The 18,191-nt window shown below is 46.9% G+C and overlaps 1 protein-coding gene across 1 annotated transcript in view; it reads left to right on the top strand.

Annotated features, from left to right (window-relative positions):
* Fstl4 (follistatin like 4) overlaps positions 1–18,191 on the top strand; it is a 435,031-nt gene that overhangs the window by 13,966 nt on the left and 402,874 nt on the right. The gene's annotated exons all lie outside the window — the stretch shown is intronic.

Genomic DNA, 18,191 nt, shown 5'->3' with positions numbered 1-18,191 from the left:
AAACTGCTCATCCTTGACCCCCAAATCTGAAATCCAACATAACAGGTCATTTAGAGACCAATAGGACTCCACAAATAGAAAACCCCACACCCGACTTCATGTGACAGGCTGTGGTCAAAAATGTAGGAACCAACAATATCATACAAAATTACTGCAGGGCCTGGAAAGATGGCTTGGTTGGTAAGAGTACATTCTGGCCAGGAGGTGGTGGCAAATGCCTTTAATTCCAGCACTCGGGAGGGAGGCAGAGGCAAGCAGATCCCTGTGAGTTCGAGGCCAGCCTGGTCTACAAGAGCTAGTTCCAGGACAGGCTTGATAGCTACAGTGAAACCCTGTCTCGAAAAACAAAACCAAACCAGAGAAACAAAAGAGTACATTTTGTACTCTCAGAGGATCCAAATTCCATTCCCAGTACCCATGGGGGTTGGCCCACAACTCTATGCTAACTCCAGCTCCAGGGGATCACATGTCTCTGGCATCCTTAGGCATTGTACTCATGTATATGCGTGCACATAAACACATAATTGAAAATAAGTAAATCTTTAAAATTTTCTGCAGGTTATGTATATAAGAAATAAATGAATTTCATGTTTTGACTTGGGTTCCATGCCTCCAAGAGCTCATTATATGGGTGTAAATAGTCTCAAATCTTTCCAAATCCCAAGTGCAAGCCATTTTTGGTTTCAGGCTTTTCAGGGAAGGAATTTATTCGGTGGGGAGCTGAGAAGTCAGAAGAGAATGAAGGAGTTCCCTGGCTGAGTTTCAGCAAAGTGTCTGACCTAACTGCAATACTCAGGGCTGGACAGGGAGCCCATCCATGACTATATGCACCCTTCATGCACTTCACTTGGTTTTGAGATCTGTGTCACCATGCAATGCATAATTATGCATGCAAAATAGCATCGATCCCTTTAAAATTGTACCCCAGGGCTTACTTACAGACAAGTTCTAGGCTTGGAGGTCAAACCCATGTTTTCAGCATTAGCAAACACTCTCAAAGGGCCGTCTCTGAGGAGCAAATCTATAAGGTAGGATTAGTTGACTCCTCCTACCCCAGGGGTCACACTCGAAAGCCCTTACTCTACAGTACTGGCTGGCTGGCCCCTTCCCCTTTCTCCAAACATGGGCCACAGATACAGACAGCTGGTGACCACTCATGTCCCTTACTGACCTGCCACTCTGCAGGCTCCCCACATGTTGTCGGGTTGGGCCATCTGGAGCACTTGATTAATGGGTTAGGAGAGTCATAGTTTGCTAAGCGGTTTCCTGTCACACCATCTCACTGACTCACAGCCCCTCTTCCACCCACTGTTAGGAAGGTCCTCCTGGGGGTACAGGGAGGAAGGCTGGTCACTTGTGGAGGGTGAGGTGCATCCTTCCACATCCCTGTTTGCTCTGCCTCTGCCCTGACTGTGGGCATGGAAACATAAAACTCTGTTATCTCTGAACGGTCCAGGGCCCAGACTGGGTGCCTGGCATAGCCTCCCACCTGTTGGCAGATAAATACATCTCCAGTTTTCAAGGTGAAGCATGGCAGCCAGCCCCCACTTGCTAAGTTAGTAGTGGGGACTGTGCCCTGCACCAGTATCTCCTGAGTTTCCGTGTTCTTCAACAGCCCAGGGCCTTCTGAGATGCAATTGGTCTAACTGGGTCCTGAATCTGTGTTTCTCATAGGCTCCCGACAGTGCAGGTACTTTCTGTTCCAGGGGATGCTGGGCAGAAAAGCACAGGGATTGTTGCCTTTACATGCACTGGGTGAGGACAATCCTAGTTGAATTCCTCCCCCACTAGTCTGTTGGTGATTTTAAGTCCCTTGGGAGGCATTTCTCAGTGGCTGCTGTGATGGGTTATTGTCAGCTTGAAAGAATCTGGAGTCTCCTGGAAGAAGGGCCTCTGGGTGTGCCTGTGACTTTCATTATGCTAATCGATTTGGGAAGATTTATCTTAATTGTGGGTTGGACCATCCTCCTGGGCAGGGGCTTCAAAGTGTGAGAAAGATGGCTGAGCGGCAGCTGCAAGCATTCATTGCCGTCTTCTAGCTTCTGAAGTAATGCAGAAGGTGCGTTTGTCTTCCTCAGTCTTGATGGGCTGGATCTGGAACTGGGAGTTGAAATAAGCCCGTTGTCCCCGAGGTTGCTTTGTTGGAGTATTTTATCATAGTAACGATCAGAAACCAAGACAGATGCTAAGGGTGGTGACACCCCAGGCCCCAGTTCATCCACAAACCTACCCACCACCATGTACCCATATTGGTGTCTCACCCCTGTCTATGTCCACAGCTATTTAGACTACAGCATCTGAGCAGACACTGTTTGGGGTCTTGTTTTTATTTTATCCTTGGACAGGGGACATACATCATTGCCTGTGCTCCTCACATCACGACTCCCAGCAAGCCCGCCCTCTCTGTGGGCAGACTGTATTCCCTTTAGTATTTTGACATCATGGTTGACAGAGTTTTAATTGGCCTTAAAAAGTTCTGTGACCCAGGAAAATGAGTATTTATTAGTTCACAGAAAGCCATTATTTTTCTTCCTCTTAATTTATGCAATAAGCTATTTTTGCCTTTGCAGCTAAATAACCTAAGCCTCTCTAGGAGGCTCTGCACCTCATCATTGGGACATTAGGCCATGCACTGTAAATGGGGCTGTGATTTCCATCTTTTGGGCAAGTTGTATCAGCAACTTTGCTAAACCCCAAGCGTTGACTTCATTTATTCTCCGTGACTTCTGGGTTATCACTGGAGCTTCCTGTTTAGACAAGTATGTTGGTGCCAGTCTGATACTAAGAACTGGAATGAGTGGCTTTTCCTTTGCCATCCTGCCAATTGTCCTTCTGCCTCCATTGCTGTGATCTCCGCTATGAGGCTTCTGGGCCTTGTCCTGCCACTAACCACAGGAGAGGTGAAGGGTACGGTTCCAGAAATGAAGTCCTACAATGGAGCATAAATCAGGCTCTGTTCTCTGAGCAGGAGACATGCAGAGAAATTACGGAGGAAGTCAGCATATTGGTACTAAATGGGAGATGCCTTCTGTTGTCTGTCCTTTCGCCTCAGCTCTTTGGTAGAGAGAGAGGGATCAAGTCCTCAATGCGTTCTCATCTACTATGAAGATATAAAGCACCGGGAACCCTGTGTCTTCTCCTGGACTGGGGAGCTAGCTCTTTCTTGGTCAGCACTAACAAGGTCCTGGGTATGATCCCCTATGCCACATAAGCCAAATATGGGAACTCCGAGAGTTGGAGGACCAAGACTAACTTTCTTCCTATTTTCTTTTATGTTTCTGAGACAGGATCTTACTATATAGCCATGTCTGGCCTTCATCTCGCAGAAACCCACTGGCCTCTGCTTCCCAAGTGCCAGGACTTTCTTTTTGACAGTCTTGCTCTGTAGCCCAGGCTGACTTTGACTTCGAACCCTTCCTGTTTCTGCCATCTCAGAGCTGGGGTTATAGTTGTGCACCACTATGCCTGAAAAGACAGCTTTCTTGATGCCCAGACAATTGGGTTAAAATTAAAACCTTGTTTGACTTCTGTGTCATTTAAATCTTGTCTCTCTATTTAAAGAAAGCAAAATTCTTTTTCTATTTCTTTTCCTGGTGTTTAAAACCATGATTGAAAACCTTCCCTGCAGAAAAGACCTGTTGGTCTGTGTTTCTGCTGAAGCTCTTGGGAGCATCCATTCCAAGCAGATAGACTTCCTGTGGATCAACCAGGACAGCCTCAAACTTGTGGCCATTCTCCTGCCTCCAATTCTGGCATATCTAGCTACTTAAGCCATTCCCATCACTACAAGCACAGGGGCCTTGTACATGCTAGGCAAGTACCCTACCACTGAGGTACATTACCAGCTAAGATATGCTCCCTGGATCTCCGCATTTCCCTCTGCTCTCTTCTGCTTGGCTAACATGCTGGCTAGTGTCTTCACGTTAGCACATGACTGTGAAGAACGGACTTCTCTGCCTCCTGCACAGTGTGGTATTATGTCTTTTTGTCACAAAGGAGAACTTCAAGGCTGATTTCTCATAGGCCCTATATAAGCCCTGGGCTATCCTAGCCAACTGGAAATCCCTTGTGTCTTAAATCTAAGTAAACAACAGGTCTCTGTTGAGCACCCAGCTACGTGTGCTAAGCTCAGCCAAATGGCCAAGAGAAATGGGGTTTATGAGTCCTTCCCAAGAGCCTGAGGGTTGTTGGAATGTGGGGGAGGGGTAAAAGGTTGTTTCAGAATGGAGTCCAAGTTCACAAGCAGAATTAAACAACTATGTTAATGATCTTTTCTAACATAGAAAAGAGACTGAGGAGCCCCACTCTAGACTGGGGGTCTCCTGACTGAAGGGCTTGCAGATAGCTGCTTAGGAACAAAGCACCTCTAAGCCATGTGGACCGGAGCAGATTAATCTGTGACTCGTTACATATTCTAGATAGACATGCGTTCTAGAATTCAAAGCTCAAGCCTTTGGAGGGGTTGCTGTTGTATCAGGAGAAAAGCTGATTGATCAGCCATGAATTATGACCACAGATAACTACTGGAGGAGGAGGGAAAAGAAATTGGTCAGGTGGGCATTAGAGCATGTTGTCCAGGTATTCCACCAGGGACCTATTGGCGACCAGGACCTGAACTATCTGATTAGGTGCTCTGTGATAGAAGAACCCAGACATTCTCTAGAATGAACAGTAGGAGGTCCCAGGAGACTGAGAGCATTGGGCAATGGCAGTCTGTTTCTCCTTTGCCTTCTGAGTTGAACTACCTCTCCCCTCCAGCTCGCTCTCCTCTTGCTTGTCCCTTTTCCACAAAGCCAGGAAGCCTGTTCTGCTGTCTAACTATGCCGTGAGAGTATGTCACCTTGTCTCTGCTAGCACATGGACTTCCAGCCCTGGGCTATGGTCTGTCTCATTCCACATCTGGTTTGTGTGGTTAGAACTTGGAGTAAGAAACTCATGGGGTGAGCCTGGTAAAGCAGTGGCCCCCACCCAGCTTCTTTGGCCAGTGTGCAAGTCCCAGCTTATGAGGTGTAGGGTTCAGGGGCTCCAAGAACAGAGCAAATATAAGGTGGACATCTCTGGTGGAGGCTGGGAGAGGTCACTGTGCTTAGAGGACACGTGGATCCTGGGGAGCCTTTGGCATCTGGAAAAGCATCAGAGGACCATGAGCTGAGCTCTTACAAAGATGGATGTTCTATAGAGTTGAGTTCTCCATCTTGCCCAACATCACCAACCCTGCCCCTCTTCCTCATGTCCGTTCCCACTTCCAAAGCCTGTACTAAGGTTTGAGTGTGTTTCCCCATAAATAAGATTTGGAAACTTCAACCCCAATGCCATAGTGTTAGGAAATCGGCTGCAAGAGGAGGTGTTTGGCTCATGGGGGCTACACACCTATGCATTGAGCCAGTGTGACTAGCAAAGATCCTGAGGCTGTGAGTTTGATCTCTTGCTCTCTGGTACTCCTTCCACCACCACCATGGGATAATGTGCAAAGAAGGCCCTTCCTTGTAGCTGGTCTCATGGTTAGAGTCTTCCCAGGCTACAGAGCAGGGAGCCAGGACAAGTCTTCCATTACAGAAACACCAAAAGGTCTATTGCCTCCTGTGACCATACCCTTCCTATCAAGTAGACTAAATAGGAGCAAGCATCAGGGTCTGGTGTGGTCACATGGTTGAGTGTCACACATCCTGGGCTCCAGAAGGTGCTTTGGAGCAGCTGCTTTGAAATGGAGTTGGAGTTCTTGGTCAGAGAAGGTCACAGGGCAGGGGAGTCATGACTCAACCAGCGAGCCACAGCCTTGCTGACTCCAGCAGCAGCCTGGTGATTGAGCTGGTTTGGGGTAGTTAGGCCAGACAGCCATGGATGCTTCTCCAGCTCTCAGGCTCAGCTCTGCTTCCAAAGAGGTACAAAGCCTCAGTGTGATAGGGATTGTTTTCTACTGTGGAGTCATGACTGCAAGGAAGAGGAAAAGCAGGGGCATCTTCAGAATGGGATAATGGAGGGGTAAGCTCTTCAGCTCAGGCAAGGGGCTGAATAACTTTCTTACCCATCCTTTAAGTAAGTATCTTCTATGTCCTGAAGGGAATTCTGATTACTATCAGGAATCCCTATAGTCCCATAGCTGTGGACAGTAGCATTAACCAACAGCCTGTTTTGTCAAAGCTCTTGGTCCTCACTTCACCGGTCTTGTCTGGCTTACTCTTACATGCTTGGTAGCTGAGACTGGACTGGTATGAGCTGCTGGAGTCTGCCTCCATAGCATTGGAGCAGGGTTTGGGCCTGGCTTTCTGACTGCCCAGCTTGTGCTACAAGATGCTACCTGTGTTTCCTTGCGGCACATGTTTCCCATGTGAGGAAAAGCCCATCTGATGTCATAAAGCAAACAGAAAAGGCATCCCACTTCCTGGAGTTCAAGCGAGTCTCCCAGAGCCAGCCTGGACACAGCCTCTTGACTTTCTCCAATACACAATTCATACAACCTCACCCCTGCCTCACTCCCCCCACCGCACCCCCACATCCTTCTCTTGTCTTTCTCTTGGGATGGGGTTGGGTCTACCAGATAGCTATTACGGAAACTCTGAGAATGAACTTCCCCTTGGCTGTGTATTTGTGTCTCTTCAAGATACCAGTAGGGACGGGCAGGTTCTCTTGACGTGGGGTGGGACCTTGTCTGCTCTGGCCATTGCTGTTTCTGCAGGGAAGTCATCAGCTTTGGGAGAGGGCTCTGTGTGACGGTGTGCAGCCTTTAGAGACTTGGCCTTGAGAAATCCCTGAAGAATGACTCTGCCAGTCTCCCTTTCAGAGGGAGGCCCTGCAGCCTTGACCTTGGGAGGGAAGATTCTCAGCCTCAGCAACCAAGCTGTTGACTGTCAGATAAAGGCGTTGATGGGTCAGGACCCTCCTGCAGGAAAGTGCTGTGTTTGCTGCCTTCTCCATGGGCCGCTGGAGAGAAGACGGAGGGGTGTTGAGGCTAAGTCAGAGGCAAGCCCTGTGCTCCTGCAGGGAGGAGCAGATCCTGAATGTGGAGGAAGCCCTGAGCAAATTAGTCCCTGTGCTGATTAGCTCCTGCATGGAGGTGCCCTTATGTGGAGGAGCCTGTGTGGGGGAACACCCAAGCAAGCAGCCCTATGTGGATTAGCTCCTGTGTGTGGGTGCTTGCTTGTTGGGAGAGCTATGTAGAAAAGCTCCCACATGTGGGAAGCTCCTGTATAAATCAGCCCCTATGTGGATTAGCCCCTGCAGGGAGGAGCCCTTGCGTGGGGGAGTTGTTGCATGGGGGAGTAACTGAGTGAATTAGCTCCAGTGTAGAGGAGCCCTTATGTTGATTAGCCCCTGTTTGGGAGAGCCCCTGTATGTGGGAGCCCTTACAGGAAAGAGTCCCTGTGTAGGGGGAGTCTCTGCATTGGAGAGCTCTTTCCTGAGGGAGATGCGGGAAGCATTGACTCCAGTGTGAAGCAATCTTGTGTGAATTAGCTCCTGTGTGAAGGAACTGCTGCCTACAGGATCATCTTTATTGAGGAGCTCCTGTGTGGACCCTGGTCCCCTCCCTGGAAGAGGGAGCAGGATCAGACACACTGGGCGTAAGGTTTGTCTAAAATGTCAGACTATCCCCACCTCATGTGGGTGACTGAAGGACATGGCTAGTGGGTGATCAGAGCTGCCTGGAATGACAACAGGGAAGACCATTCTGAGGGAAGCCAGAGATACCCTAGGCTCGTGCAGGACCCTGGACATTCTGAGTACCCACACCAGCAGCACCACGGGGAAGGATTCACAGCATTCACACGGGTTGAAGCAAATGAGCCAGTGGGGTCCCAGAAGGCGAAAATAGGCCATGGATGACACACTGGCCTGGGATAAGAGCAGCTCAGGCCAGTGTGGCTGATTGCTATCTGTGCCATTTTCTGCCTTGTCCCTCCCGGCCACTCACCACTGGTCACTGGCCACTGGCTGCAATGTAACAGCTCTTCTCCAGCTAGGAGGCCCAGACACACTGGTGAGCACCTCTTTCAGGCTGGCTGCTAGGCTAGGTACTGGGTACATGGGTGTGCCTCAGGCTAACTGAGATGTTGCCTGTTTGGGAAGCACGGTGTTCGCTATGAGAGAAACATGGATGGACAAACTGCCTACTTCCGTCTGCACTGTCGTTGGGATGGATGCTCTTCAGCGAAAGGCCAGTTCAGGCTGTTTGGGATTGGGTAGGGTTTAAGTACAAGGTCCTGGCGGGGTTGCATGGGTGTCTTTGATGACTGACTTCCTAAGTGGCACACGTTAGCAGAGTGGTGACCCTTGTGCTTTGTGGAGGTTCCTGGGTCATCAAAAACCATCTGAATGACACCACCCTTAACCCCATTCTCAGGAAAGGATAGCAGAGCCCCCAGAAATTCCCGCGTGGGCTCGGAGAGAGGACAAGGAGCCGGTTGTTGATGTTTCCAGAGGGCCTAGGTCCTGAGTAAACATCAGCCCAGTTGTGATGACCCCTGGTGCTTTTCTTCCTTTGGACTCTGTTAGGAAAGAAAATTGAAAAAGAGCCTCATTGTGCCTTACAGGCTTTTTAATTAAATATAATGCATTTAATTTAAACAACTCTAAGTTCCATTTTCTAAATGTAGGTGTTAGGGTGGTGCAGTGAGCATGTGTGTTTTCTATTCAAAGCGTGGGGGAAGTGGTTCTCTTCCTGAGCCTAGGCAGGAGCCCACCCCAGTGATTTATTCAGACAACGACCCAAGCTCATCAAGTCTGGAGAGAAGGCAGGTGAGGCAGACACTACCTGGATGAGGTGGGAGTCAGTGTTCTCTGGGCTGAAGGAGGTAGACATGGGAAGGGCTCAGCCGGTCGTAAGCAGTTCTCTGCCAAGTCTAGGAGCCATTGCTGGCTCTCGGCTTGAAGTGCCTCGAGTCCTCCACTTCCCCCACCCCACAGCATGGTCTGGGACCTGTAAACACAGGACCAGAGGTGAGAGGAGATCCTGGAGGGGGAAGCTTGCATGGTGGACAGGAGGAGGAACGGCATAGTTCAGGAGCAAATGCCTGTAGCTCTCGGGTGGAGCCGATCTCTCATGTGGCATAGTTCCCGTGTGAGGACCGCCTTGATGACCTAGTCTGAAACAGTGCTCCCCAAGGCCCCTGAGTAGATAGTGCCCCCCTTCCCTCTCAAACTATGGCGCTTCTCATCATGGGGTGATTTGTCTTCTTTGCTTCTTGGTGGCCCCTTTCTGCATGAAATTATGATCTTCATGGGGACTGTGACTTGGCTGCCCCAGCACGTGTATTTAGAGACAGCCATAGTTCTTGAATGAATGAATATATTATTATGAGGGAAAGAGCAAAGTAACTGCTTAGGAAGCTCACCAAGAGCGCTAAGGAGAGACCCTGCTAAGAGCTATGTCTTGGAGAGAGTTCCTGAGGGAAATAAGAGGGTAGGACTAGGTAGAAACATGCCTGTAGACCCAAGGAAGTGAGAAGCAGGGTCGTACCTCAGAAGGTAGAGTGCCTGCCTAACACACAAGAAACCCCAACCTCAATGCCAACCATAAATCCACGTGATGCTACACACCTGTGATCCTAGCACTCATCTTCAGGTAGATGCTTGTGGTACTTAAAGTTAGGAGCCAGCAATGAGTTCTAGAGTTGGCAGGAAGCTGGAGGATCTGAAGTTCAAGGCTATCCTCGACTGTATAGTGTATTTGAAGCCAGCCTGGGCTATATGAGGCTTTATCTCAAAATGAAAAGGAAGGATAAGTGGAGGTGATAGTCAGGAAGCTGGAGGGGACACTGGGCAAGGAGGACAGAAGGACATAGACTTGTTTCCAAATAACATGGCAGTTTATGGTTAGAATCCCCACCTGGGGAAGAATGCAATCTTGCCCTTAGGTATCAGCCACTTTAGATATATCTGCCTTTCTCTTTCCCAGACAGGCACCCCTCTTGCCTAGCTCTGGTCTGCAGTCACCCTCTCCCGCTGGCTCACCTTCTCACAGGTACACCTACCCCCACTTACCAGGTGTCGGAAACAATTTGTATCTACGTGAGGTCATCTATGTAAGGGTGACCTCTCACTCCGTGTATGAAAACAAGAATAGAAAATGGAGTCAGGCCTGGGGACACCCTCAACCCTGCTCAGCTCACTCTCTTTTGATTTCCTGGGCACAAGTTGTTATAAGCCTCATCTAGGGACTGCCACTGGCAGAAGAGTGGCAATTGAGAGCATGCTATTGAACAAATAAGCTGGCACTGTTATGTCATCTTTTGGATGGTCCCTAGAGGGCATCCTGAATGAATAGTTAAGACTCAAACTCCTGCCCTGTCTTTCCTAAGAAGTCTACCTTGTGGCCTTGATTCAATGGAATTTACACTGCTGGGACAAGGCCTGGCAGGGGGTGGCATTGCTTCCTTGTTTGCTTGGTGGGTACAGAGCTTTCCAAGAAGGTCTGAAGCCCAGCTGGTAGACTGCTTGCTTGCCCAGTGTGCATGAAGCCCTGGGTTTGATCCTTTGCACCACGTAGACCCAACCTGGTGGTGCACACCTGTAACCCCAGCACTCCAGAGGCCTAGAGGGGGAAAGAATCAGAAGTTCAAGGTTACTCTTAGTTTATGTGATGAGTTCGAGGCCAGTCTGGGCTATACGAGACCCTATCTCAAAAACAAAACAGAACAAAACACCCCCAAACAAAGCAAAATAAAAAAACCCAAAATAAACAAAACAAAAATAATGAAAAAGCTTCTCAAGTGGGCTATATATATATATATATATATATATATATATATATATATATATGAGATTTCATTCTTTGAAAAAACGTGTTTGGATCCTTAGCTCTCATACTGAGGATAGAGCATCTGTGGACCACAGGATAGGCAGATGCTGTACTCAGTGCTATAGTCTGGTACAGGCATGGCTGTGTGCGGTGAGAGGTTCTGCACAGGCTGCCTGGGTCTCACCAGGCCCCCTTCGTTTGGATGGAAATGACATGTGAGTGATGAGGTCCCTTGGATTGCCGTATTAGAGCCTCAGGCTGTGGACTGCTGTGATAGTCCTGGACACAGTGATTGCTTCTTCTGGGAAGGCATGGATTACCTTTCCCCTGTCAGAATGATCATTAGGTTTTAATTTGTTGGGTTGTCAGAGAGATACAAGTGTCGAGTGCCTGTCTGCCCTCCCTCTGGTCCTTCAGTAGTACTGTTCAGGCCCTGATTTCCGATAGGTGGAGTGATGGATTGGAGAGCGTGATCGATTCCACTCAGTTCAAGTTAGCGGTTCCCTGTGCTGTAGTGCAGAGGCTCTACCTTGACCATGGAAGGCGGCAAGATGGCCTCAAATGCAGAACTATCCCTCTTTTTAAAGTGCAAGCGAACAACATTCCTGTGTAAATCTTATAAAGATACCTACTTAAAAATCACCAAATCTTCATATTTTACCTGTTATAGTTTGGTTTGTTTTCTCTGAACTTGGGGAGGCTAGGGCCTTCCTTACACATGCTAGACATACGTTTTTACCTGTGATAGAGTCCTACTTTTTGTTTGTTTTATTGAGACAGGGTCTTTCTACAGAGCCCTGACTGTCCTGGAACTTGCTGTATAGACCAGGCTGACCTTTAATCCACAAAAGATCTCCCAAGTTCTGGGATTAAAGGTGTGCACCACCATGCCTGGCTTACTTTTTATTTTGAGATAGGATCTCTTTAGGTTGCTCAGGATGGCCTTGAATTCACTCGTTGCCTTGAACTTGCCCTCCTCCTGTCTATGTCTACTGAGTAGCTAGAGTTATCAACGCCGGTACTTTGAGAGGTATGTTCACACGCATGTAGTTACATGTGGATACCCATGCATATGTGTGAAGAGACCATAGGTTGATGGTAAGTGTTTCCCTTAATGTGTCCCCTAATGACTCTGTCTTGTATTGAGATTATAGGTTTATAGGTTTATGGAATTATAGGTTGCCACCATGCTTGCCCAGCGTTTGCGTGGATGCTGGGTATCTGAACTCCAGTCCTCATATTGTACAGCAAGTACTTTACCCACTGTTCTATCCCCCTAGCTCCTCTGTCACTTTTGCATGAGAACCCAAGTGTCCAGATGAGTTTTTCCCTGAAGGCCTGACAACTTCACCCCTACTGTTCCTTTCTGATTTTAGAAACAACCACAGAATTACACTTTCTCTGTCCATGCGATCAGGCTCAGCTTCTCCCCATTAGCCCTTGGACTCCCATGGTAGTGTATAAGCAAGCTAGGGCTCGTCTGCCCAGGCAGCCTATGGGCAGGGCTGATAGACAGATGCCAGGGTCTATGATGTGAGTCAGACTTCCTCAGCTCCCTGGAATCTCAATGTCTCCACTTTCCAGCCACACCTTCCCACACTGACCTGGCTTTAAGGCAGGAGCCATAGGAGTTCCCACACTGCTCCTTAACTCCAGGAGTCCCTGAGACCCTGTCCCTTGTGAGGAAGGACTTGAGCTCTGAACTTTCCTCAAGTGGCATCCTCAGGAGCCCTGTGATTTGGCACTTTCTTGGATACTTGAGTAGGTTCTGGATGAGTGGAGGAGGCAGGAGATGTCCACTTTCTCAGAAAAAAAAAAAAAACACCTCATCATGTATCTCTGCTGGATAGTGTTATGTCAATTTGACATAAGTTAAAGTCATCTGAGGGGAGGGAACCTCAATTAAGAAAATAACTCCATAAGACCATGCTGTAGGCAAGCCTGTAGGGTATTTCTTAATTTGTGATTCAGGGGAGAGGACCTAGCCCTTTGTGGGTGGTGCCATCCCTAGGTCGGTGGTCCTGGGTTCTGTGAGAAAGCATGTTGAGCAAACCACAGGGAGCAAGCCAGTAAGCAGCACCCCTCCATAACCTCTGCATCAGCTCCTGCCTCCAGGTTCCTGCCCTGTTTAAGTCCCGACCCTCACTGCTTTTGATAATGAATTGTTATATGGAACTGTGAGGAAAATAAATCCTTTCCTCCTCAAGCTGCTTGTGGTCATGGTGTTTCATCACAGCACCAGTAACCCTAAGATATGGTCTACCTACCTACCTACCTACCTATGCTACCTATCATATCTCCATCTACCTCCCTGCCTACCTACCATCTCTCCATCTACCATCCTGCCTGCCATCTGTCTACCTACCTACCATCTATTTACCAACCAATCTACCTACTATCTCATCTCCCTCCCTTCCTTTCTCTACCTCCCTGCCTATCATTTCTCTCCTTACCCATTTATTTGCCTATCATCTGTCTGCCTATCAATCTATCTTATATCTATCTATCTATCTGTCTCTCTGTCTATCGTCTGTCTATCATCTCTTTCCATAGCCATCTAACTGCTTACCTACCTACATACCTATGTCTCCCTACCTATCAGCTCTATCCTTACTTGTCTACTTACCTATCATCTATCTACCTACCTAATATCTATCTATTCTTTAATTATTTACTTATTTGCCTATTATCTATTTATCATCTATCTATATCCATCTATCATGTCTATCTAGCATGTGATAGATGCATGTGTATGCATGTGTGTTTGTGTGTGTGTAGGTTAGATGCTGGTGTCAGGTGTGGCCTTCTATCGTTCCTTCCTTTATGAGACAGGATGCTTTCTTTCTGAACCTGGAGTTCACCTGGCCAGTGGGACTCCACATTTGCTTGTCTCCAGCATACCAGTGCTGAGATTTAGATGTATGCTATGCCTGCCTTTTACATGGCTGTTATGGCTCTGGACTCAGGTCCTCATGCTCGCTCAGCAAGCACAAGCCTCACTAACCCGTCTTCTAGCCCCTTCTGCCTTCTTGAGTCTGTAGCCTGGATCTTGAGCTAATCCCAAGTTGAGAGTCAACTCTCCAGCCTTCTCTCTTACCTGGTTCCGAAGCTCCAGACACACATGCTGGGAAGCCTTCTCTTGAGGTGGTTTTGCTTCTGTCTCTAATTCAGTCACCCAAAAGAGAGCGATCCTACAGAATGCTTGTGTCTGCTCAGTGAGTGGGAGCCAGTCATGGAACACAGGCCTTACAAGATGTTGCTTTATTTAGCTGTCTGCTGTCAGTCCAGGAGGAGATTTTAATTGCAGAATGGTGTCTTGCTAGTGAAAATGAAAGTGGTTGGAGTGGAGCTGTTAAAATTCCAATGAATCCGTGGAGGAGGTGCAAGGCTGCTTGCTAAAGCAGCCTTGGTTCTGAGAGCATCTCCATCAGGAGAAGCTTGATGTTGGAATCTCAGCAGCAAAGAGGTGCCTGTCTCCTCCACACACCATGGTTTAGAAGCTGAGTGTGTGGGCTTCCTTTTGTAGCATCTTCTAGAAGTTAGGGTCTGAGGGATCCTGGTGCAAGCAGTTTCCTCAACTCCTCTGTGGTTGGTTAGAGAAGTAGTCATGGGGGGGGGCAGGCTCTCATTAGAATAGTGATACTGGGACCCCTCACAGTCCTGGCCCATCCTTGACAGGCTACCCTCCACCTAATCTGCATACACTGATCTAATTGGGTTCCACTTGGTTTCCCGGAACATTGCTTTTCAGTTGAAGGTGCTTGTCACATCCCATCCTCCTAAACCACATGGTCCACACTTTCCCAGAGGTCACTGAAGTCCATAATAACTTGAGGGACAACCTGAGACTCTTCCACTAACCAGGCATGGTTGGGAACATGGCTGAGGAGTCAGAACTAGGGTCACGGGAAGGTGCTACCCGCCTTCTCCTGGGCTTTAGTCTCTGTCCCCAAGAGAGACACCGGAGGCTCCAGGCCTGGCACGGGAGATACTTTAGACAGCCCTCAAACTACTTTTTTTGGTAGTGGAGAACTTCTGAATTAGGAAAAATATTACTCGGCACTCACATTATATTGATTTAAAAATAAAGATTATGCTGTTCAACTGCACAGTGAAAATACAGCTTTCTGGAATGGTAATTTCTTTTTACTTAAGTTCTTCTATATTATGGTGGGAGATAATGGATTCAGGAAGGGTACAACGAGGAATGAAGTCGTTGTATTGTATTGGTTAAATGACATTTAGAATGATTTGGCTGTCAGATTCATGGAAAGGTTATGAACAGTGAATGAAAAATCTAAAATTAATTCCCTACTTCAAGAAAGTATGATTTATACCACAATAAAATTAAATTTTTAGTTAAAGGAATTTAGTCATTAAGAAAGACCCATGTGCTCGCTCATTTATAAGCATCTGGCTTGATGCTTCCCACAGAAAATCATTTCTCCCTTCAGCGAGGCACCCAGGGCCCTGATGCCACCACGCATGACAGTGAATTCACTTTTGTATGTTTCCTCTGTTTTTAAAGAGTTGCTCTCTTGGGGTCTAGAAGGACGGGTTCTGATTAACCCTCTATCATCAGGAAGGCATTGACCTTCTCTGCCTCCTCCAGTGGTCTTTCTGTTGTCCCACTTGGTTGTTTTCAGTCGTGGTCAAGATTAATGTTGGAGGCCTCTGTGCCAAATACCTACTAAGCAAAGTTGAGACTCATTGTCATTTGTATCAACACTATTCTATGGAAATGTTCTAGTCCTGCCTAGATTGCTTAGATACACAAACCAAAGCTTAGGAAGCTTAAATGATTTAACAAAGGAGATGCTTGTGTGTTTGGGGGCATCTTGTGAGGATGAGGTTGGAGTCATTGGATCTGAAAGCCCAGCTCTTCATCTCTGTCATATTTTTCAGGAGCATTTGTGGGTTACTTATTTTGTGGCAGGAGAGTGTGTTGTGGTATTTCAGACACTGGAGTGGAGCTCTGCCCGGACCCCTTCCTCTGTGTGCGGTAATCAGCAGAATGTAGCCTTTTTCTCCATAGAACTGACATTGAGAATGCATAAGACTAGTTAGCCATAAAGAACAGAGATTTGCTTCATACAGTTCTGGAGACTGGGAAGTCCCAAGAGCATGTCACCAATACCTGGAGAGAGCTTTTGTACTATATCAAAGAATGGCAGAGGGTGTCTTACAGTAAGGACACACATACACTTATGCACCAGAGAAAATTCAACCCATTCCTGGGCAAAGTAGCCCATTCCTCTAACAAGACCCTTAATCTGTGACCTTTTCACCCCAAGGTTCCATTCGTTCATGCTGTTCAGTGGTCTGTTTCAGAGGGGGCAAAGACTTTCCCTCACCTTCTGTTATAGACTGTAAAATTTACAGTAGAGATTGAAATCTGTTCCTTCAATCCAGCAAACTTCCAGTGTGCATTCTTTGTGTGATGCCTTATATTTTATATTTTAAATGTCAACAGATGGGTATCAAATTCATAGCAAAGTACACATTTCCTGAGTGCAGAGCTCAACTAATTTTGATAAAGGGAACATGCTTGTGTGACCTGCACCAAAATCACGACATGAGCATCCCCAACACCCAGAACCTTCTTGTATCCTCCTCATTCTCCACCAAAGGTCACCACTAATCACCAGATGGCTTGTTTCTAGGGTTCAGGAATAAAATCTCACACTGTCCTCTTCCTTCATTCATCCCTGCTTTTGAGACTCCCCCAGTCTCTCTTGTGTTGCAGAAATTGGTTCTTTTGCATTGCTCTCAGGTTTCCCATTGCATAGCTGCGCCACAGACTCTTTATCCATCCTACCACTGACTCGCATTTGGTTTGCTCCCATTTTTGGCTATTATGCAACAAGCTGTGAGCAGCAGTGAGCGTGCCTTGTGGTCCTTATGTGAATGCTCTTCTTGTTTTTTCTCTTGTCCAATCCTTATTTATTCTTTCAAATGTAGGACTCAAATCTTTTTCTGCATTTAATCTATTTCATTATCTTTGGTTTCTGGAGTTAAGGAGTTTGTGAACTTGAGGAGGTGTTATAATCACTCATTGTCCTGTATTCTTTTTTACTTATTAAATTTTTTGTACAATATATTTTGATTGCTTTCTCTCCCTTAGCTCCTCTTAGATCCTCCCCCACCTCCTAACCCATCCAACTTCATATACTTTCTCTCTCTACCCCTTCCCCACAAAACTAAACAACCCCCCCAACAAAGCTCAAAACAAAACAAATAACCCTAATAAAGCAACAAATGCCAAAACAAAAAGCCCACTAAAAGCCATAAAGTTTGTTTTGTGTTGGCAAAGTTCTCCTCCTAGGCATGGCGCCTGGCTTGGCTTGTGGTTGATGTCCTAAGTGACCCTGCGCTGAAGAAAACTGATTTTCCCCTTTACAGCAGCTATCATTACAAATAGCTTTTTGGGAAGGGTAGGCTTTTTTGTCTACTTCCCCCCATCAGTCCTAATCCCTGCCTGTCTGGAACCTGTGTGAATCTTGTGTGTGCTGCCATAGTCTTTGCGCGTTTACATGGGTATCAGTCTTGTGTCGGGAAGACAGCTTGCGTGAAGTCACCCACCACCTCTGGCCCTTACAGTCTTTCCACCTGCTCTGTTGGACTGTTACCTTCGAGTGGAATCGTTAAGTCAAAAAAATAGATGTCACAATAATTATTATGGAGTTTAAAAAATATTTATTTATAAGCAAGCAGATTTCTATGAATTTGAAACCAGCCTCGTTTACATAGGGAGAACCTGTCTCAAAAAACAAAAATAAAAAAGCAACCAAACAAAACACAAGAGACATTATTTTATCCATCTGTCTGTCCATCCATCCATCCATCCATTCATCCATCCATCCATCATCCATCAATCCAGAGACAGAGTCTCATGTGCCTCAGGCTGGCTTTAGATTCTATGTTCCAGAGGATGACCTGGAACTTCTAATCCTCCTGCCCCCACCTCCCCACCGCACTTAAATTTTTTATATGGTGCTGAAAATGGAATCCAGAGCTTCATGGATTTTCAGCCAAGCATTCAATCAATCAAACTTCATCCCAGCCCCCAAATATGTCTTTTAGTGAATTTTAAATCAGAGAATTGGTTAAACATAGGCTAAAGAAAAATTTTAAAACAACAAAAGACTATGATAACCCGGAACCATTCCTGAGAGGACACAGGTCTCTCAGGTGACCTGCAGGACACAGGTCTTGCTGCTGAGGAGGAGACTCACAGAGCCAGATGTCTGACTAGTGAAATTAATCCTGCTGTCGCTGATCCCCCAAAAGCTGGAAAATGATAGCCACTCCAGATCTGTGCAAACATTTGGCGTCTTGGAATATAGTTTTAAAAAAAAAAACATATTGTCGATTCTGTGGTATATAGTACTATTCCCTTGTTTAAGAATGTGCTGTTCATATCATCTTTTGCTCATTCTTCAACTAGGCTATTTGT

This window comes from Microtus oregoni, unplaced genomic scaffold, assembly GCF_018167655.1.
Source record: "Microtus oregoni isolate MIOR12 unplaced genomic scaffold, Mior012 000015F_ref0000493, whole genome shotgun sequence".
Taxonomy (NCBI): domain Eukaryota; kingdom Metazoa; phylum Chordata; class Mammalia; order Rodentia; family Cricetidae; genus Microtus; species Microtus oregoni.
The sequence above is the reverse complement of the archived record's forward strand: the minus strand, read 5'-3'. Positions and strand labels throughout refer to the sequence as shown.